Raw genomic sequence first — 24429 nt, forward strand, 5'->3', positions numbered from 1 at the left:
TCAGAATCACCAAAAGAATTTCCTATACAACACTTATCTTGTTTCTGTATGTATTTTACTATGAATTACTAACAACCTCAGCACTTTTAGCAATAAGACAAAGCATGACAGAAAAAGAATGAAGTTTTAAGGGGGTAATCAGATGTCTTTGAAAAACAGACACTTAAAAAGCTTGAGGAAGCTTTAAATGAATGAAAGCTGTAAGAAAACTGTCAGTGACAGAAGGCAGGCTATTAGATATTGAAAGGTTAGGCTGCTCAGGAAAGAGAATTGGTGAGGCTGCAGGTGACATTCATTCCTGAAAATCAGTGATGTCCTTGAAGACACATTGTGGCTGTTTTGCCCGTGGAGATCAGGATGCCTGGCCATGACCATTCTGGTAATTCATCACTATTGCAAGGGCACCCATCTCAGAGTACTATCAGTGTGGATAATTCAAGCACCGATGAAAAATTGTAGCATGTTCTAGTGTTAGATGCTTAGAAAATATCAGGAATTTTTTCTTATTCAATGAATTATAATAATTTTTGATATGTACTATGTGCAAAGTTTCTGTGAGATGTAGCTTGATCATATTTCAAGATTATTTTGCCCCTCCACAATTTAGCATTGTCAGTAATACAAGAGGGGTGGAACTGTGATTTTAATGTAGCAAGGACAATAATAGATTATTTGAGTTTTAAACTAACTTCCAGGTTTCCCAGGTGTCTCAGAGGTAAAGAATCTGACTGCAAAGCAGGAGATGCGGGTTCAATCCCTGAATTGGTTAGACCCCTGGAGAAGGAAATGGCAACCACTCCAGTGGGTTATTCTTGCCTGGGAAATTCCATGCATAGAGAAGCCTGGTGAGTTATACAATCAATGGAGTTGTAAAAGTCAGACATGACTTAGTGACTGAACAATAACAACAACAAAAACTAAGTTTCAGAATGTAAACATATTAATAAGATAGAAATATACAAATTATCTTTACTTCTAAACAATTGGGGTTTAGATAGTACTTTTATTAATTTTAAATAATTAATCTTATTGGAAGGTAAATTTTTAATAACGTTTAAATAAATTTATTTATTTATAATAATCTATAAAATTATAAAATAAATTCACCTTTAAAATATTTGTGAATGTTTAAATATTAGAGAATGAAACTCTCATTTATTTATGAGAGTTCTAATAGCCAGGGCCCTCCAATATACATGAGAATCTGAATTAAAAAATCAACATTAGACAAAACCCCCATAAGAAATGGAATTTACAACATCATTAATCATAGCCACGCTAAGATTCAATATCACCTCTAGAGCATTTATTTTGGGAAACAGTTCTTAAATTGTTACTATATGTACAAGTCATAGCTACTTGTTATATTTAAAATATCTTTCTTGGGTGTGGGATGGAGGAAAAAAAACCACAGGAAGACAAAGGGAAACATTTGGAAGTGACAAACATGTTTATTACCTAGATTGTGGTGATGATTATATGTGTATATATATTCCCAAAATCACGAAATTGTGTATATTAATTATATGCAGTCGATTTTATACCAGTTATACCTGAATAAAGCTGGAGGGGAAAGTATTCTTCTTGGGGCAACAAAGACTATTTAAAAAACAATGCATCACTTTTTTTTTTTTCAACTTAAACACTATTTCACATATCACACAAACAGCAATTGAAGAGATTATAAAGTTTATTCAAAAATATAAACGTAAAGAATGTACTTCATTTCATAATGATTAGGTACTGTTTATATATAACCAAAGACCGCAGAAATTATCTAATAACTAATATAAGGCTATAAAGGTTATTGAGAAAAAGCACATGAATCTTAAAGTAAAAAAATAAATCAGTAATTGCTATAACATAAAGATAGACCCATGGATTCTAAATTGTAGCAACTACCACCTTGAGTTATACTATGAAATCTTTGGTATTATAACTGATCTTCAACTGTGAAATTTCTCCTTTAAATATAACTAACTGTATTTCCTTAATGATGCTTCACTTCAGTTCACTCGCCCAGTTGTGTCCAACTCTTTGCGACCCCATGGACTGCAGCATGCCAGGCCTGCCTGGCATCAATCACCAACTCCTGCAGTTTACTCAAACCCATGTCCATTGAGTCAGTGATGCCATCCAATCATCTCATCCTCTGTCATCCCATTCTCCTACCTCCTTCAATCTTTCCCAGCATCAGAGCCTTTTCAAATGAGTTAGTTCTTCACATCAGGCGGGAAAACTATTGGAGCTTCAGCATCAGTCCTTCCAATGAACACTCAGGATTGATTTTCTTGAGGATGGACTGGTTGGATCTCCTTGCTGCCAAGGGACTCTCAAAAGTCTTCTCCAACACCAAAATTCAAAAGCATCAGTTCTTCTGAGCTCAGCTTTTTTCACAGTCCAACTCTCACACCCATACATGACCACTGGAAAAACCATAACCTTGACTAGACAGACGTTTTTGGCAAAGTAATGTCTCTGCTTTTAAATATCTATCTAGGTTGGTCATAACCTTCCTTCCAAGGAGTAAGCATCTTTTAATTTCATGGCTGCAATCACCATCAGCAGTGATTTTGGAGCCCAAAAAATAAAGTCTGACACTGTTTCCTCATCTATTTCCCATGAAGTGATGGGACCAGATGCCATGATCTTAGTTTCCTGAAGGTTGAGCTTTAAGCCAACTTTTTCACTCTCCTCTTTTACTTTCATCAAGAGGCTCTTCAGTTCTTCACTTTCTGCCATAACGGTGGTGTCATCTGCATATCTGAGGCTATTGATATTTCTCCCTGAAATCTTGATTCCAGCTTGTGCTTCATCCAGCCTAGCATTTCTCATGATGTACTCTGCATGTAAGTTAAGCAGGGTGACAATATGCAGTCTTGACGCACTTTTCCTATTTGGAACCAGTCTGTTGTTCCATGTCCAGTTCTAACTGTTGCTTCCTGACCTGCATACAGGTTTCTCAAGAGGCAGGTCAGGTGGTCTGGTATTCCCATCTCTTTCAGAATTTTCCACAGTTTATTGTGATCCACACAGTCAAAGGCTTTGACATAGTCAATAAAGCAGAAATAGATGTTTTTCTGGAACTCTCTTGCTTTTTCAATGATCCAGCGGATGTTGGCAATTTGATCTCTGGTTCCTCTGCCTTTTCTAAAACCAGCTTGAACATCTGGAAGTTCACGGTTCACGTATTGCTGAAGCCTAGCTTGGAGAATTTTGAGCATTCCTTTACTACCATGTTAGATGAGTGCAATTGTGCAGTAGTTTGAGCATTGTTTGGCATTGCCTTTCTTTGTGATTGGAATGACAACTGACCTTTTCCAGTCCTGTGGCCACTGCTGAATTTTCCAAATTTGCTGACATATTGGGTGCAGTACTTTCACAGCATCATCTTTCAGGATTTGAAATAGCTCAACTGGAATTCCATCACCTCCACTAGCTTTGTTCGTAGTGATGCTTTCTAAGGTCCACTTGACTTCACATTCCAGGATGTCTGGCTCTAGGTGAGTGATCACACCATCGTGATTATCTGGGTCATGGAGATCTTTTGTGTATAGTTCTTCTGTGTATTCTTGCTACCTCTTCTTATTTAGACCATGAAGAAATCTAAAATTAGTCATGGAACGTTGCTTCCTGGCACTGCTTTTATGCATAAAAGAGTAACACTGTCCCTACGCTCCCCACACAAAATAAACAAATAGAAAGATGGACAAAATATAGAAAACATGTATTTGATGCTGAACAAAAGGCAGGAGGTAGAGAAAGGAAAGCAATCAGGTCACTTTTACCATCACCCAGGTCTTCTGGCTATATGAAATATATGTGCGTGCTCAGCTGCGTCTGACTGTTTACAACCCTATGGACTATAGCCCGCCAGGCCCCTTGGTCCATGGGATTTCCCAGGCAAGAGTACTGGAGTAGGTTGCCATAGGGACTGCATGTTATATATGTATGTGATATATGGAGTCCAGTTCAGGAAGGGATCCAGCAAAACAGGGACCATCAATTTCACTCAATTGATGAAACAGGTATCAGAGTTGAAAAGGACAATTGAACTATAATTTATGGAGTTGAGCTACTTGGTTCAGACAATTCCCAGAAAGTAATTCCAGATATGTGAATGATTCACCTTGGAGATTTTAGTTTACTACCAATCTGATTATGCACCCTGAGGCCTGGAAAGCACATCTTCCAGGGAAAGAAAAATTACTAGGGAGTTTCAAGTCAAAAACTTCCAAGAGATCACAAAAAGATAGGAAAGATCCCTTTTAAATAATAGCATGTTCATCAGAGATTCCCAAAAATCCATACCTAAGAAAGTGAAAGTGAAGTCGCTCAGTTGTGTCCAACTTTTTGCGACCCGGTGGATTGTAGCCTACCAGGGTCCTCTGTCCATGGAGTTCTCCGGGCAAGAACACTGGAGTGGATTGACATTTCCTTCTCCAGGGTATCTTCTCGACCCAAGGATTGAACCCAGGTCTCCCACATTGCAGGCAGACGCTTTACCCTCTGAGCCACCAGGGAAGCCCCTTTTTTCCATACCTAAGAAGTGTGGTTAATTAACTTGAGAACAAAAGCTGTTCTACACCTATTCTAAGAGAGCTTACAAATATACATTTAAAAGTTCAAACTGATCTTCAAGCAATTTATCAGAATAGATTTCAATATTAAAGACTATCACAAAATCCAACAATCAACACTGTACAATTTATAATATCTGATGCCCAAAACAAATAAACAAGCAGAAAACTATGATACAAAATCAGGACAAAAATAGTCAATAGGAATATAAACAGAAATGATAAAAATAATAAATGAATTTAATGGAAGAGAAAAGAAGGATATAAGAATCTCCAAAAATAAATTCTAAAAGAAAATAGTACACCTGAAATTTAACAGCACTTCAGGCACTATTGAAGAAAAGATTTATTAAACAGAAAACATAAAAAAAAATACAAAACTAAAGCACAAGAGAAAGAAAGAAAAAAGGTGACATAAGTGAATATACATATTCACTGAAAAATTAACCAGACCCTCTTTAAACCTAGAACAAATCAAGCATTCAAATATATGCATTACCTAAATACAAGAAAGAGAAGGGCATGCACAAATAGTGAAGCAAAAATGCCTGAACACTTTTCAAATTTGATGAAAAGTCTAAATGCAGAGAGTCAGGAATCTCAACAAACCCAGACCAAGATAAACATACAGAACACCACACCAAAACATACAATATAAAATTACTGAAAGTCAATACTAAAAAGAAAATCTTAAAACAGACAGAGGTGAAAAACCCATTATGTATAGAAAAATACAAGAATGAAAGCATGCTTCTTATCTGAAATGATATGGGTGAAAAGAGAAAGCACTGATCCTTTTATAATGTTAAAGAAAATCACTGTCAATATCTAATTCTGTACCCAGACACATATTTTTCAAAAATGTAAGCACTAAAAACTTTTCAAATAGATCAAATGGAGAGCATATATTGCCAGCAGACGTATGTGAACACAAACTGTCATTAATCATGAGTGATAGGATCACTTTCCCCTACACTGTGAAGATGATCACATCCCCTACACAGGATGTCATTCTGTTCAACGTGGTACTGGATATTCCAGGAGTGCCATAAAACAAGAAAAAGAAGTATAAAAGAAAAGGAGATTAAAAACAAAGAAACAAAACTGTCTTTATTTGTAGAGAGCAGGATTATTTACATTGAAAACGATCCTAAGTTCAGTTCAGTTCAGTTGCTCAGTCATGTCCAACTCTTTACGACCCCATGTATTGCAACACGTCAGGCCTCCCTGTCCATCACCAACTCCCAAAGTTTACTCAAACTCATGTCCATTGAGTCAGTGATGCCATCCAACCATCTCATCCTCTGTCATCCCCTTTTCCTCCCACTTCAATCTTTTCCAACATCAGGGTCTTTTCAAATGAGTCCTATAAATCTACAAAAACACTACAGAACTAATAAGCTTAGTATTTTGCAAAATACAAGGCCAGTAATTCATATCAGTTCTATTTCTATATTTCAGTAGCAAATGATTGAACATTTAAAAATTTTAAAGTATGCCATTTATGATTGAAACCCAAAACACAAACTACATATAGACAAAATTAACAATATAACTCAACTAAAATATAAACATTTATAAAGCACTGATAAGCTAAATTAAAACACAAAGTAGAACAGTGTTTGCAGGGGCTGGAAGAGGGGGAAACCGTGGACTTGCTGTTCTACAGGTACAAAGATTCAGTTATATAAGAAAGTGCCTTAATCGGCTCTGGCTGCAGTAACAAAATGATATATGCTAGGTGGCTTAAACAACAAAAAGTTTCTTCTCACAGTTATGAAGTCTCAGAAGTCGAAGATCATGGTGCTGACTGATTCAGTGTCTGATGAGACTCCCTTCCTGGCTTGCAGAATGCTGCCTTTTTGCTAAATTCTCACATAAGGCCTGAAAAGTTATCACAATTATCACATATATCATGCTTCACACATGCTAAGCTCTTTTACAACTAGTATTCAATGAACACATTATTTATATAGTTAAATCCCTGGTGGCTCAGATTGTAAATAATCCGCCTGCAATGTGGGAGACCTGGGTTCGATCCCTGGGTTGGGAAGATCCCCTGGAGAAGGGCATGCAACACATCCCAGTATTTTTGTTTGGAAAATCCCCACGAACAGAGGAGCCTGATGGGCTGCAGTCCAGACTCAACTAAGCACAGCACAGCTACATTAAATAAATGGTGACAAACCTGAAACTTACGTTTCTACTTCATCTATTTTCATAATGAATAATAACTACTTGTAGAAACTTTCATAAAGTATATTTTTACATATTATTCTTCTTTTAATATAAATGTGTTCAATATAAATAAATTAGTAAACATAGGATCACAATGTAGATCCATTTCAACTGTGCAAAAGTATGTATTATTTTGCTTTTGTACAATGTTTTTATTGTTTAAAGATATAACTAAAATATGTCATAGAGTATATACAAAAATATGTAGAAATCTATATAGAATAATAGTGATTATGATGTCTTCTTATGCAATGTGCCCATAATGTAACAATATTTGGAGATTTTGACTAAGGATATATCATTGTTTTTTTCCATGCAAATTAATATTCTATAGATATTTGTGTGAATTATTATAGAAGCATGCTTAATGGTTATTTTCCACTTCATGGAAACTCCATTAATGGAATCATTAATGATTTTTTTAAATTCCATACTGTTTTATATCCAGACAGCATCAAATTCTGCACTACTATGGACAATGTTGGAATAAACAACTTCATAGTTAAATTGTTGCACACTTTTATAAATATATATTGAAATACATTTCAAGAAATTTGACTCCATGTCAATGGTTACGTTTATTACAATGTGGTTTAAGACAGCCTTCCAGAAATGTTATCTCAACTTCAATCTGCAGCAATATCATTTGAACGGTTCTAATACCTTATTTCTTTATAACACTCCATAATAAACTCATCTTATTTGATAGATAAATCTAGCAATTGCAAGAAATAACATTTTCAAGCAGATGTCTAGATATGCTGAAATATGGATAATTTTCCATTGGATTCCTTTCCTTAAGTAAAAATATCAAAAACGACATGCAATTAATTTTTCTAGTTTATTTGTTACAACAAATTATTTGTGGAAAATAACCAGAGAGAAGTAATTAATCAATATGAATAAATGCTATCACCTTTGAAAAAATGAATTATCATAATTGACCTTTCTATTCTCCTCAGAATGCTGAAATTTTGAACACCTTCTTATTAAGAATAGTACCTCCAATGAAACAATTCTATTCACAATTTTGGATGAAGAGATATTTTTTCCAAGAAAATAAAACTTAAGCATCTAAAATAATATAGACTGAAACAAAGTAGATAATATTTTAATATATACTGTTGAAAATTCCTAAATTTTTTTGTTATAAATTAGGAGACACATATATCCATATATACTCAAATATTTGTATATAGCTATATTATCTGAACAATAAAATTATTGTATTATCAATAGTTCCTTTTCTAATCAGGAAGCAAAAGAGAAGATTTGAAAAATCTTCTAGAAAAACTCAAAATGAAAAATGAGATAATACAAATATATAACAGTACTAAACTTGTTTTGCAAGTATTTCATTCTTCTCATTCAAAATTTAAAAGAATAAATTGAAATCCATACTATTGTTATAAAATAAGAAAGGATATACTACCACCTAGCGGTTAATGGATTTACTCTTGGGTAATATTTCACCTGCATATATTCTTAGAAACTGTACCTCAAGGGAGGCTGGTGGCCAAACATCTTAGAATTAAATAATTTTACTAAATATCTATCAAAAATTACTTAATTATTAAGCATATTGTTAGCTATTTTATGTTTTCTTGCTTTCACCTTAAAAATATGAGCACTTTGTAACAAGAATATGAATGATGAAGAGGGATGATGTGGCTGTATAAAAGAATAAAATAATATCTCAATTTAAGAATCCAGTGAAGAGCCTTCTCTACTTCTGTAGAGAATGAAGTGACTAATTTTTAGATATCATTAAACATACAAATATTACATTTAGACTATTATCTTGAGTAAAGAAATAAATTTATTTTTTTTACATACTGGTAGAAATTGAAAATAGCTATATTATAATAATAATCCAATTGAACACTAAACATTCAACTAATCATTTAAAGGAAAATATTTTAAAGACAATTAGGGACAAAATAATTCAAGAAAAGGAAACAAATAGGGAAATGTTTTCATGGAATTGATTTACATCTATTTTGGGTTCTGTAATGAATTATGGATGTTTTCCAAGTTTTCTCTTTTCCCTTTGTTAGTGCTTGTGTGTAAGGTTGTATTCGTGTGTGAAAGTGTTTATTTTGTTTTATATAATACTTAACATAATTATTTTTTATAAGATGTCTTCTATTCAAAATTTCTAAGCCATATATATATATATAAGCACTGTATGTGGAGTTATCTTTTTTTTTAAATCAAAGTAATATCAAATCACTTAACTAAAATTATTAATTTAACTAAATATTTAAATTATGTTTTTACCATTTAGCCATGGGCTCCATTCAGTTATCTGTGATTTTTAAATTTGAATCATATAATACTGCAGGAGAGAGGAGATGAGGTTTTTTTAATAAAGACTCCTTATACAATCACTATTATATCAAGAATCAATATTGTGCCACAAAATCCTGGAATACAGAAGTCTTGTTCTTAGGTCAACTGTAGCATTCAATCAGTACCAGGACATTGGTATAAGGAAACAAGAAGTCAAACTTTCTTTTTTTTTCATTAATTCACCAGATACATGATGACTACATTTTAAGGGCATCCAATGTGCGCTTAAACATGAGAATGCAGCAATGACAAACTGAATTTAACTGGCATGATCTTTGTTCTTAAGGAATTACTTCTTTTTGAAAATCATAGTCACACATAAGAAAAATGTCAGATTAAAAATGGAAAGACTTGAACTTGGGTAAAGAGACAATCATGAAATAGGCAGGAAGCATGGATCCTAGACATCAAGAAAGCATGCAAATTAAAAAAAAAAAAAGAAAACCAGGTATTGTCAAGGGAGAAGGGTAGCATAGGTGAATGAGCAAATATGTCAAGAGATAGGAACCTAATGAGAAGGAGCAGAGGCCAGAAATTGTATGACTGTACAGACCAGATACAAAGTTTACATTTTTTTTTGAAGGATTGTTTTTTAAATTTCTGCTTTCATAAATGGGGACAAAATATCAATAAAATAAAAAGATACAGAAAGAGGAACATATTTTGATGGGAGTGGGGAGGAAGCAAATTCAAAGCAAACAGGTTGAGATGGAAGACGTCTATGTACATTTTATTAGGCAAAAGGACTATGAACGGAGTGGACAGTGGGTGATTTCATTTAAGCAGTTACAGCTGTCAAATAAAAAGACCATATGACTGTTATTTAAAGGTTTGTGGCAACTCTGCAAGTCTATCGGTGACATTTTCCCACCAGCTTTTGCTCATGTCTTGTCTCTGTGTCACATTTCAGTAATTTTCAAAGTATTTCAAACATTTTCTTTATTATAGTATTTGTTATGGTGTTCTGTGATCAGTGGTACTGTGAGCATTTTTAGCAAGGTTTTGCAATTAAAGTATACACCTCTTTTAGGCCTAATAGTCTACAAGTTATATTTAATAATCCAAAATTCCATGTGATTCACTTTATTGCAATGGTCTGGAACCAGCCCTGTAATGTCTCCAAGGTATGCTTATAGTGAGACTATCTAATATTTGTTGTCTCTTAACATGATACAAATAAAAACACACAACAGCAATTATTGAAGTGACATTTTTACATCCTCCTCCATAAACACTTACTCTTCAAAAATATTCATCCTGCATGATATAGAAAAATCTATAATTTTACTGCTGAGAAAAATCCACAGTGTAGACTGATCCATAATGAAATTGACTTGGGCCTATGGAAATAGTAAAAGAAAAACCAAAGCAACAAAGTGTTGGGAGTGGGGAAAATGGTTTATTCTGATTTAAAAGAAACAGATGATCAATACATACCAATTGCAATATATGAATTTTGATGGATGTTAAAACCAAAGAAAATATAGGCAGCACTGAGTCAATTTGGAAATATAAACTGAATATTTGATGATGTATATAATTAATAAAAATATTCTCAAGGTGAAAATGGCATCGGTATTCTCACTGTTGGCAAATCCATGATGAATTATTTGGAGATGATATGTTATGAAGACTACACTTTATATAGAGTGGGTTCAAGAAACCAAAAAGATGTGTTGAGTGAGTTGAGTGAGTTTGGATGTATGCAAATGTCCATGAAACCAGCAGTGCAATCAAAGTGAAAGACATATTTATTACCTGCAAAGCTTTGCTTGGGTCTCTATTTTTTTTTTTTTTTAATTTGGTTAGCATACTTAACATGAGATATACCCATTAACAAAATGAACAGGCAACTTACTGAATAGAAGAATGTATTCGCATATCATATATCTGGTAAGGGGTTAATATTCAAGCTGTATAAAAATTATCAAATTCATATCGTTAGGTAGCAAAATACAAACAATCCAATAAAAAATGGATAGGAAATCTGAATGGATAATTTTTCCAAAGAAGACATACAGATGGCCAACAGATACATGAAAAGATGCTCAACATTGCTAATTATCAGGAAAATGCAAATCAAAATCACCTCACAGATAACATCTCACACTTGTTGATAACACCTCACACCTGTTGGGATGTTTATTATCAAAAAGATAAGAAATAACAAGTGTTGGCAAGGATATGGAGGAAAGGAATCCTTGTGCACTGTTGGTGCACAGTCACTATGGAAAACAGTATGGAGCTTCCTCAGAAAAATAAAAATAGAGCTATCATATGATCAAGAAATTCCAATTTTGGGTACTCCTGGGTGTTCATTGGAAGGACTGATGTTGCAGCTGCTGAAACTCCAATACTTTGGCCACCTCATGTGAAGAGTTGACTCATTGGAAAAGACCCTAATGCTGGGTAGGATTGGGGGCAGGAGGAGAAGGGGATGACATAGGATGAGATGGTTGGATGGCATCACTGACTCGATGGACATGGGTTTGGGTAGACTCCGGGAGTTGGTGATGGACAGAGAGGCCTGGCGTGCTGCAATTCATGGGGTTGCAAAGAGTCGGACACGACTGAGCAACTGAAATGAACTGAACTGAACCGAACTGAATCCAAAAAATAAAAATAAACACAGTAACTTGAAAAGTTACATGCCCTCACATGTTCACTGCAGCATTATGTACAATAGCCAAAAATGGAAACAACGTAAGTGTCCATCCACAGATGAATGCATAAAATAATGTGTGTGTGTGTATATATATATATATATATATATGAAGCATGCATGTGTGTTTATATATATATTCATATATATAAAATGGAATATTATTAAATCATAAAAATAATGAAATCTTGTCATTTGTCAACACATATGGGCCTTGAAGGCATTATGCTAAGTGAAATAAGTCAGATAGAAAAAGAAAAATACCATATAATATCACTTATATGTGAAATCTAAACAAACAAACAAAGCTCATAGAACGGATTGGTGACTACCAGAGGCAAGCAGAGCATGTGGTTGTTGGAGTGAATTTGGGTGTGAAACAGGTGAAGGGAGTCAAAATGTACAGACATCCAGCTGGAAGTTATGAGGATAAAATATACCACTTGGCAATGGTAGTTAAAAATACTTTATTGCATATCTGAAAGCTGCTGAGAGTAGATTTAAAAGTTCTCACCACAAGGAAAAAAAAATGTATAGATAAAAAGAGACCTTCTCAACAATTTCTTTTAGTGTATAGTCCAATATTGTTGATTATGGGCACTGTGCTGTACATTTTATCTCTAGAACTAGTTCATCTTACATTACCAAAACTATACCAATTGAACATTGGTATAGTTTCTCCCCATTTTTCCCTCCCAATGGTTTCTGGTAGCCATTGTTCTTTTTGCTTCTTATTTGAGTATTTTAGGTTTCTCATACAAGTAGTATCCTGTAATATTTATCCTTCTGTCCCTGGTTTATTTCACTTAACATAGTCCTCCCACTATATATGTAGTCGTATCTTATTGTAGCCTTAATTTACATAAGCTCTGTTGTTTAATATAGTTAAACAACTTCTGATATTTTTACTGGCTCTTTGATTATACATTTTTGTGGCATGATCATTAAAACCTTTTGCCATTTGTCTATTGGATTGCATGCCTCTTTCAATTGATTTTTAATATATATATATATTACTGATATAACTTCTTAGTTTTATATGTATTAAGAATATCTTAATTTTAAAATTTTCTTTTTATCTACTTGGCATTTTTGATAATAGTTTCATTGTTTTACTTTCAAGTTAAAATCTGTAATTTGTCCAGAACTGATTTTCCTATATCATGGACAGTAGGATTGTGAATTTTTTCCATATAGATAAACACATCAACCAACATTATATGTATTTAAGAATTATAACTTTAAACCTGACCTGCAGTATCATCTATGCCATAAGTTGACTGAATATATATCTGTGGGTTTCTGTTTGTACCTCTGTTTCATTATTTTACACGTTTTTCTTTGTCTATCTTTGTCAGACAGTGCATTAGACAGTGCTAGAGAGGATTAGTGAGATAATACTGCTGCAATTATTCTAGATTTTTAATAGGGCGTGATATTTGGTAGTCTGTATTCTCAAACTTTGTTTCCCTTATCATTTAAGAGTTCCTTTGTATTATTCACCATTTTCATTTCCAAATGAGACATCTGATCTCTGTTAAATTTTACAATCAGAACATATTAAGATATTGAATGAGATTGCATTGGATATAGACAAGCAATTGGGCATAAAGTACATTTTTTACAATACTGAGTCAATCAATCCATAAACAGAGTATATTCCATTGTTTTTGAGAATGTATTTAATTATTCTCTGTAATGTATTGGATTTCTTTATAAAGTTATTATTTTTTTTTTCATTTGTATTTAATAAAGATGAATTCAAAGGTTAATGCAAGTTAACAAGTTGTTTTATTTTGGGAATTACATTTTCTAAGTGTTTGTGCTGATATGTTGAATTAATATTTTTAAATCAATCTGTATGTCATCAACTTTCTCAATTCCCTTATTAATTCTAATGGTACATCTGTAATTTATTTGATTCTTTTATGTACATAATTATGTATCTGTAAATAATGAATGCAGAGTTCCAAAGAATAGCAAGGAGAGATAAGAAAGCCTTCCTCAGCGATCAGTGCAAAGAAATAGAGGAAAACAACAGATTGGGAACGACTAGAGATCTCTTCAAGAAAATTAGAGATACTAAAGGAACATTTCATGCAAAGATAGGCTCAATAAAGGACAGAAATGGTATGGACCTAACAGAAGCAGAAGATATTAAGAAGAGGTGACAAGAATACACAGAAGAACTGTACAAAAAAGATCTTCACGACCCAGATAATCACGATGGTGTGATCACTCACCTAGAGCCAGACATCCTGGAATGTGAAGTCAAGTGGGCCTTAGAAAGCATCATTACGAACGAAGCTAGTGGAGGTGATGGAATTCCAGTTGAGCTATTTCAAATCCTCAAAGGTGATGCTGTGAAAGGGCTGCACTCGATATGCCAGCAAATTTGGAAAACTCAGCAGTGGCCACAGGCCTGGAAAAGGTCAATTTTCGTTCCAATCCCAAAGAAAAGCAATGCCAAAGAATGCTCAAACTACTGCACAACTGTACTTATCTCACATGCTAGTAAAGTAATGCTCAAAATTCTCCAAGCCAGGCTTCAGCAATACGTGAACCGTGAACTTCCAGATGTTCAAGCTGGTTTTAGAAAAGGCAGAGGAACCAGAGGTCGAATTGCCAATATCCGCTGGATCATCGAAAAAGCAAGAGAGTTCCAGAAAAAACATCTATTTCCACTTTATTGACTATGCCAAAGCCTTCGACTGTGTGGATCACAATAAACTGTGGAAAATTCTGAAAGAGATGGGAATACCAGACCATCTGACCTGTCTCTTGAGAAATCTGTATGCAGGTCAGGAAGCAACAGTTAGAACTGGACATGGAACAACAGACTGGTTCCAAATAGGAAAAGGAGTACGTCAAGGCTGTATATTGTCACCCTGCTTATTTAACTTATATGCAGAGTACATCATGAGAAACGCTAGGCTGGAAGAAACACAAGCTGGAATCAAGATTGCTTGGAGAAATATCAATAACCTCAGATATGCGGATGACACCACCCTTATGCCAGAAAGTGAAGAAGAACTAAAGAGCCTCTTGATGAAAGTGAAGGAGGAGAGTGAAAAAGTTGGCTTAAAGCTCAACGTTCAGAAAACTAAGGTCATGGCATCTGGTCCCATCACTTCATGGGAAATAGATGGGGAAACAGTGGAAACAGTGTCAGACTTTATTTTTTTGGGCTCCAGAATCACTGCTGATGGTGACTGCAGCCATGAAGTTAAAAGACGCTTACTCCTTGGAAGGAAGGTTATGGCCAACCTAGATAGCATATTTAAAAGCAGAGACATTACTTTGCCAACAAAAGTCCGTCTAGTCAAGGCTATGGTTTTTCCAGTAGTCATGTATGGATGTGAGAGTTGGACGGTGAAGAAAGCTGAGCACCGAAGAATTGATGCTTTTGAACTGTGGTGTTGGAGAAGACTCTGGAGAGTCCCTTGGACTTCAAGGAGATCCAATCAATCCATCCTAAAAGAGATCAATCCTGGGTGTTCAATGGAAGGTCTGATGTTGAAGCTGAAACTCCAATACTTCGGCCACCTCATGCGAAGGGTTGACTCATTGGAAAAGACCCTAATGCTGGGTAGGATTGGGGGCGGGAGGAGAAGGGGACGACAGAGGATAAGATGGTTGGATGGCATCACCGACTCGATGGACATGGGTTTGGGTCGACTCCGGGAGTTGGTGATGGACAGAGAGGCTTGGCATGCTGCAATTCATGGGGTCGCAAAGAGTCGGACACGACTGAGCGACTGAACTGAACTGAATCAGACTCAAATACATTTCTGTACATTATTAGGAGCAGAAATGGGATAGATGAGCACTGCCAGTCATTAATGCATGGGTATAGCATTTAATGAGGAGAAGGCAATGGCACCCACTCCAGTACTCTAGCCTGGAAAATCCCATTGACTGAGGAGCGTGGTAGGCTGCAGTCCATGGAGTCGCTAAGTGTCGGACACGACTGAACGACTTCACTTTCACTTTTCACTTTCATGCATTGGAGAAGGAAATGGCAACCCACTCCAGTGTTCTTGCCTGGAGAATCCCAGGGACAGGGGAGCCTGGTGGGCTGCCATCTATGGGGTTGCACAGAGTTGGATACAACTGAAGCAACTTAGCAGCAGCAGCAGCATAGTGTTTAATGAAGGATGCATTTAAGTTGGTGGATACCTTCTGGAATCCCCCAGAAATGTTCTAGGAACCTATCTCTTCTGGAATCTGGGTAAGATAGCTCTGTGTTGTCTCATAGAGGTTTTTATTGTGATGGGTCCAGTTAACCAAGCAATAAATTTCTCATAAATGCCTTCGTTACTGGTCTTTTTCCTTTTCCTCTCTCACTTTCTCTTTACCCCATCACCCCTTTCTATCATTCCTGAATTCACCTCCCAGTTAATCTTCATGCATGACAATTCTTATCAAGTACTATTTCTGAACACAATCTAATAAATATAATACAAAGCTGAAGGCAGATTTAAATTTATATACGAATCTCACAGGATATTTACAAGATTATTGAATTTAGGAATTTAGAAATTAATGAATTTAGTCTTAGAGGAATTCTTTGAGAAAAATGCAGGCCCTGTCAATACTTTTGCCTACTTCCTAGCAATTATGGAAGACTATCAATTAGAGTAAGAAAGAAGACAGCTCTACAATCTTTATTTTTTCAAGTTAAAAGTCATCATTTTTATTATGAGATGTAGAAAACCTGTGTTTTCTTTTAATTATAATGGACAATAATTTGTTTTAATAAGCTGTCACTTTTCCCTGTTGCTTCTTTTGAAATATATTTTATATCCCCCATTTTTTGCTCTTGATTATTTGTTTTTAATTGTCAGAAAATGTTCAGTCTTATAAAAATTGTGCAATTCATATAAGGCACCTCAAATGATTTTAGAATAAACTGGAACATAAACAAACAGCTAACGTGTTAGAAATAGGAACATAAAGAGCATTAGACTATATGATTTACTCTCAACTATTTCCTGTCAGGGATCTAGGACATCATCTACTCTGTAACTCTGTCAGTGTATAAAATGCAATGACTGTTTCATAGCCAATTTCTTCAAATAATATTTATGTCTCTTTTGGAGGAAAAAATATGAAGAAGTTAACCATCAGAACTCAAAAGCACTTAGAAAAAGACCAGAGCAGAGATAAGAACAACATTTCAAGCAAAGCATCTTTGTTGCAAAATAACTTGAATTTTAGCTCAAAGACTTAAAAGTTACATTGAATAATTTACAGGTTGCTTGCTTCAGTTCTTCCTAATTCACCTATGTTGTCAACAACAGCAAGAACTAACAACAGGCAATGAAAAGAGAACACATATATATTATAATATATATTTTAATAGTATTTTAATATCTGGGGAAAAATTTAAAATATTACAAAAACTTATTTACTTCCCCTCCACCTTCACTCCCTGCATTCATTTAAAAAAATGAAAAAAAACAAAACAATCAAAATACATACACATAAACAAGAAACTTAAGACTATTGCTCCAGAGTTCTGAACATATTTTTCTAGGTTTATTTGTATGTCTTAGTTGGAATTTTAATTAGAAGATGTCATTATTATACACTGAACTACTATATATAATACAGAAAGATACATTTCTGCATTTTTTGAGGAAAAGTGACAACAAAGCTTATTTGATAAAAAATATACAACAGCTCCAGGAAAAGTACACAAAGACATACCAGTGTAGAATTTCTCTTTTTCAGTATGATTCCAGAATCATCTACTTCCAATAAATGCCAGTATGTTACTCAGAATCATCTGTAATTCCATTTTTTAAAAGAATTGCATTGCTAATTAACACAGTAAACCTTGAGAGAATGTTTTGAGCTGGGAGAGAACACACAGTGATAGAGACGGAACACTAGGTGTGTGAAAGACACGTTCACAGAACTTTAGTACATTCTCAATACTTATTACATCTGAACTACATCCAATTCAGAACTGAATGCTGGACAAAGTGAAGGATGTGATGAGTAAGATTAAATAGTATCAGCCTCCTTACAAACACCATGCATCTCAAAGTCACCAAAAGCATCATAGCCAGATGCTGTCTCAAATGGAGCCCTATGGCATTAAAAATAACTTTTCCTCAAGTGATTACCTGAGGTTATCTTGGCTTTGCTCCAAAAATCTCCTATTAGCAATTGCTTAGCCTGCATAAAAGACATAGATACGCTGCAGATGCTTCAGTTACTCTGTCAAGTCACAGGGGATAGATACATGACTGAGAAAGATGTACAGCAAGAGAGCACTTTCCACTCGGAGCTCAGCTCAACGGCCATGTTTCAAATGAACTCCTTCATGATTACCCACAATCCTTTGTTCTCTAGGTCTTTCCAGCATGATGTGAATGTAATGAAAATAATATTCGCTGTCGTATTCAGAAAGTTGAAGCTCTTGTGAACTAAATTATGGCACAAATATAGAGAATGGCCTTATACCTGAGGTGGTATGTTTTAGTCCCTGTCGTGTGAAATCAAACTTCTGATATACTCTGTCAGAATAGGGGAAAGAGGCATTCAAGATTAATTGCTGTATGTCTGATTCTAACACCAGTGAATTGACCAGATCCGCTTAAAAGAGGATATCCAGAAGAAAGAAGAAAATTGTAATTGTGTCATAGAGGTGTCACCATCCCTGCATCTTTTTAATCTTTGGTGGTAGTACTGATACCACCACATGAATGCGCATGCACACGTGTGCACACACAGGGATCTCTTATTGCTTATAATTTACTATAATCAGGAAGGAGGAAATCTGATGATTTCTTCTGAATACTATATAATAAAAATAGTTAGACCTTAATTCATGGTTCATGGTTTGGAATAACAAAAACACGGGCCTACTATGAAGGGTCAGTTTAGTCAAAAATTGGTTTATAACTAGATGCTTGTATGCATCTCTTTGTGATATCCCAGGTAGCATCTTAGATTCCTAACACTGGCATTATTTTAATTTTTAAGATTTTTTTTTTAAGCACCAATAATTATGCTTTTTTTGTAAACCTGTTACACAGATTAATACCCAAAAGTTAGAGACTGGAATAAATGGAAAAATAATCATATGTTCTTAGTGTTACAGGATCGTTATTATCTAATATTGTCTTTTTAAGGGACACTGAAGATTAGAACTGACTCATATTTGGAAAATTGATAAAAGGCCATTACTCTTTAAAGCAGATGTTCACAAACTGTAGCTGATGGGCCAAATCCAGCTTAATACCTGTTTGCAAAAAAAGTTTTAATGAAAACAGTCAACTGGTTGCAAATTGTCTATGGATGCATTCACACATCAATGGCAGAGTGGAGTAATTTTAACAGAGGTCATAAGGCCTACATAGTCTAAAATATTCACTATACAGAATAATTTTTGTAATCTCTGCTCTAAATAGTTAACTGGAATCCTACTTCAATTAGTTATAGATTTTCTTTATATAAGCTAAATTATATTTTACTCTTGCTATCAGTTTAATGTCTAGATAACTAAGGACACAAAGCAAGGTATCTCTATGAAATATACCAAGTATTATTCAAATTTCTTAATCAAAGAAACTTCTAGGAAACTATAAATATTCCCAGGTTCACTATGTTCTAAATCAGGTTCTCTGATTTAGCATCCCTATGATAAAATTAAGATATATGAAATTTGTCAGGAGTCATAAGTGATGATTAGGACAACTTTGGAAAGAACATTTGGATAACTTTGGAAAGAAGACAATTTACAAATAACTACTTATTAAGCTTGCTTTACTATTAAGCATATTAACCATAGTTAAGCAAATCCAGGTTCAGGTAGATAAATGCCCCCAACTAGGATTACTATTAATATATTTGAATGCTCCTATCCCTACTAAGTTTAGAGAGGTTTTTTCCATTATGTCTTTTTGAAATCATACTCCCTGAGATTCTCATGAAACCAAAACCTGTCCTGACCTGATAGACATACTGGACAGGAAAACACAGGATTTTTTCACATGTAGATTTTTTTGTTTTGTTTTAGTTTATGTTTTTTTCTGCTTGAATATATGCGGTTTGTGTGTGTTTGTGTGTTAATGTGCTCAAATGTACTACAGTTGCCAAAGACTTCACTGTTTTCAAATTCAATACATTTTCCTGTCCATGATAACTTGGCTTTTCAGCAGTACTTGACTCATTTATGTAACAATAATTACCACACAATCTCATTATTTTAATCCCTAAAATCTAAAATTCCAGTTCTATTTGTATATCTCTAAATATTTATATAATCTTGCTACTTACATCAAATCTACCTATCATTAGTCTAATCTAAAGTCATTGTCATCTCCCCTTTTTAAGTTGATTCACATGTTTCACCCTTGTATGTCAGTGAGGTACACAGGTGTAGTCAGAATCTTTCTTTTGAAATCAATAATAATAATAATAATATTATATGTTTACATGCAATCCTCCCATGGATTCCCATTGCCCCTCAGACAATGGTCCAAATGCCTTAGTAAAACCTGCGTTAGACTCCAATTTTTTTCCCGCCCATCTTTGACTCTCGTCATTCTCCGCTCTCCTTCTTGCTCAGTCATCATGTACACTGCACCATCTCTCAGACAAGGGCTACAGATATCTGCCTAGAAGACCCTTCTGTTTTTGTCCCACTACATTCATTTCAACTACCTTCTGCTTGAGATCTTCTAAAATAAAGGTGTAGGACTTCCCTGGTTGTTCAGTAGTTAAGAATCCACCTGCCAATGCAGGGAACACGAGTTCAATCCCTGGCCCAGGAAGATCTCACATGCCATGGAGCAACAAAACCCATGAGCCCCAACAAAAGAAGCCACTGCAATGAGAAGCTCACATACCACAAAGAAAAGTACCCCTGCTAGTTGCAACTAGAGAAAGTATGTGTGCAGCAAAGGAATATCCAGTGCAGACAAAAAATAAAATAAATAATATTATTTTTAAAACACATGTGTAAATAAGAAGACTCTGGTATAATACCAATCACACTTGAAATGCTTTATTCAGTGTCAAAAACTCCATAAAAGATGAGAACTTGCTTGCCCCTAGCTCCCAGATAATTAGCTGCACAAAGTAAGTGACAATATGTTTGTGCTGTATGGGATTTTTTTCCCCAATTGTCTTATTCATATTACTATTTATTTACCAAAGCTCTGAAGTTAAATTTAGTATAAATGTAACACATGAAGTTCAAGTATTCCCCACTGACCAACTAATTTAATAATTTTAAGAACTGAAATCTGTTTTCCTTATAATGAGTTGAACCGGATTTTTTTTCTTTTTACTCTCTATTTACTATGTTTTAAAATGTTGATGCATTTCCTATACTGATTTAACAAATTAATTTGTACTAAATAATTATTTAAACAAGATACAATTGCAAGTTCAGGCAACTTACAGCTATTTGGTATAACATCTCACAGGTGCAACTGGGAGCTGTAAAAATTCTCTAATAAATATTCAGGGAATCAGCCTATGAAGACACACGAGAGACTGCTCAAAATAAGACTAATGCCATAGCCCAGTAAGTCTCAGTTCTTTTCCTCTAACTAGGATTGTGAGGTTCAGATTCAAAACACACAAACTAAGATTATATTAGAAAAACAAGTCACTATAGAATTTAATAGTACACAAAAAGATTTACTGTATTTTCTAACAGTCACTCTGTATAGCTATAATAGCAAAAAGTAGATGTTGGTTGTCATAAAATTCCCAGTGAATACCATTTCTTCAATTTAATAAGACACACAAGAAAGCAATTAAAGTAACTTTATTTGGAAAACTATCATATGTTGTTTCATTAATAATCTTTGTATACATTACATTACTCTGCTTGTCCTTAGAAATAAATTACTGTAATCTCACAGGTAATGGTTACAAAACAATGTGCCAAAACCTTTGTTTCTTAGCCTTGTTGCCATAGAGTAATTGGTAATTACAGGTAAATATTATGCTTGCATGTGACTTCCCAGGTGGCACGAGTGGTAAAGAATCTGCCTGCTAATGCAGGAAACTTAGAAGATGTGGATTCTATCCCTGGGTCAGGAAGATTCCCTGGAGGAGGGCATGGTAACCCATTCCAGTATTCTTGCCTGGAGAATCCCAAAGACACAGGAGCCTGGTGGACAAGAGTCCATAGGGACACAAAAAATAGGATACGAGTGAAGCAGCTTGGCATGCGTGCATTATGCTTACACATTCCTTTCCCTGACCACTTTCCAAATAAGTTGTTTTCCAGAGTGAAATTTGGTATGAGAATATGTAGCAGAAAATGCTAATCCCTATGCAATTTTATATAATGTTTACAGAAAATTTTGATGGGCAATTGATTGCAAAAAGAAAGAGAGGCACATTTATACTGTAGTTAAAATTAAGGAAAGATGAGTCTCAATAAAGTTGTTGGTGAAATTTACCATGTTAGTCCTTGCATGGAGTGAGAACTTACACATGCATTAGTGGGTAGTGGAGTAGAACCAGTTTTCTTCCACCTTCCACAACCAAGGTAATATTTGTTCAATGTGCCCAGATATGGGAAAATAAAAGTCAATGATAAAAGATGTTAACAGAAGAAAGGAACACAGCTTCATTTTGCTGGAGCTTAGATACAGGAAAACAGTATCTACATTTCTCTTTCTCTCTTTCTGTGGCATATATATTTTTGTGGCATAATTGTTATATATAGCAAAACAAATTAAGCCCCACAGCCTTATGTAAAACAATTGTTAAAGAGCCTAGTGTGAAAGGGAATGGTGACGGGAAATTTAACAAAACAGTTGCCATCTTTTAGCATTTCAGTATGTTAAGTGACATTAATCTTCATTTTCTTTCACATCATAGTGAGATCTCAATAAAGCAAGTTTATTAAAAGCATATATATTACTGAACTGGTTGTGGTTTTGTTTTATCTTTTAAATTAATTTTTATTATAGTTGGTCTACAGTGTTGTGTTTGTTTCTACTGCACAGCAAAATGAATCAACCATACATATACATATACATGTATCCCATCTCTTATGGATTTCCTTCCCAGTCAGGTCACCACATTGCATTAAGTAGAGTTCCCTGTGCTATACGGGATGTTCTCATTGCTGTGCTTAGCCGCTCAGTCGTGTTTGACTCTTGGCCACCCCATGGACTGTAGCCTGCCAGGCTCCTCTGTCCATACTATTTCCCAGGCAAAAACGCTAGGGTGGGTTGCCATTTCCTTCCCCATGTTCTCATTAGTTGTCTACTTTATGAAAGTGAAAGTTAAGTGTTAGTCAGTCCATCATTTCCGACTCTTTGTGACCCATGGACTGTAGTTCACCAGGTTTCCCTGTCTGTGGAATTCTCCAGGCGAGAATACTGGAGTGGGCAGCCATTCCCTTCTCCAGTCTATTTTATACATAGTATCAACAGTGTATAAATGTCAATCTGAATCGCTCAATTCATCCCACCCTCCCCTTCCCCGTTGGTAATCATATATTTGGTCTCTATAGAAATATAGTATATATTAACACATGTATAGGGAATCTAGAAAAAATTGTAAAGATGATCTTATTTAATTAATTGGTTTGTTTTAATGAGTCCGAAATGCAGTACTTGGATGCAATCTCAAAAACGACAGAATGATCTCTGTTCGTTTCCAAGGCAAACCATTCAATATCACGGTAATCCAAGTCTACGCCCCGACCAGTAATGCTGAAGAAGCTGAACTTGAACAGTTCCATGAAGACCTACAAGACCTTTTAGAACTAAAACCCAAAAAAGATGTCCTTTTAATTATAAGGGAATGGAATGCAAAAGTAGGAAGTCAGGAAACACCTGGAGTAACAGGCAAATTTGGCCTTGGAGTACAGAATGAAGCAGGGCAAAGGCTAATAGAGTTTTGCCAAGAGAATGCAATGGTCATAGCAAACACCTTCTTCCAACAACACAAGAGAAAACTCTACACATGGACATCACCAGATGGTCAACATCGAAATCAGATTGATTATATTCTTTGCGGCCAAAGATGGAGAAGCTTTACACAGTCAGCAAAAACAAGACCGGGAGCAGACTGTGGGTTAGATCATGAACTCCTTATTGCCGAATTCAGGCTTAAATTGAGGAAAGTAGGGAAAACCACTAGACCATTCAGATATGACCTAAATTAAATTCCTTATGATTATACAGTGAAAGTGACAAATAGATTTAAGGGACTATATCTGATAGACATAGTGCCTGATGAACTATGGACAGAGGTTCGTGACAATGCACAGGAGCCATGGATCAAGACCATCCCCATGGAAAAGAAATGCAAAAAAGCAAAATGGCTATCTGAGGTGGCCTTAAAAATAGCTGGGAAAAGAAGAGAAGCGAAAAGCAAAGGAGAAAAGGAAAGATATTCCCATCTGAATGGAGAGTTCCAAAGAATAGCAAGGAGAGATAAGAAAGCCTTCCTCAGTGATAAATGCAAAGAAATAGAGGAAAACAACAGAATGGGAAAGACTAGAGATCTCTTCAAGAAAATTAGAGATACCAAAGGAACATTTCATGCAAAGATAGGCTCGATAAAGGACAGAAATGGTATGGACCTAACAGAAGCAGAAGATAT

The sequence above is a fragment of the Giraffa tippelskirchi genome, chromosome 2 (assembly GCF_054371585.1).
Source record: "Giraffa tippelskirchi isolate mGirTip1 chromosome 2, T2T-mGirTip1v1.2.pri, whole genome shotgun sequence".
Lineage (NCBI taxonomy): Eukaryota > Metazoa > Chordata > Mammalia > Artiodactyla > Giraffidae > Giraffa > Giraffa tippelskirchi.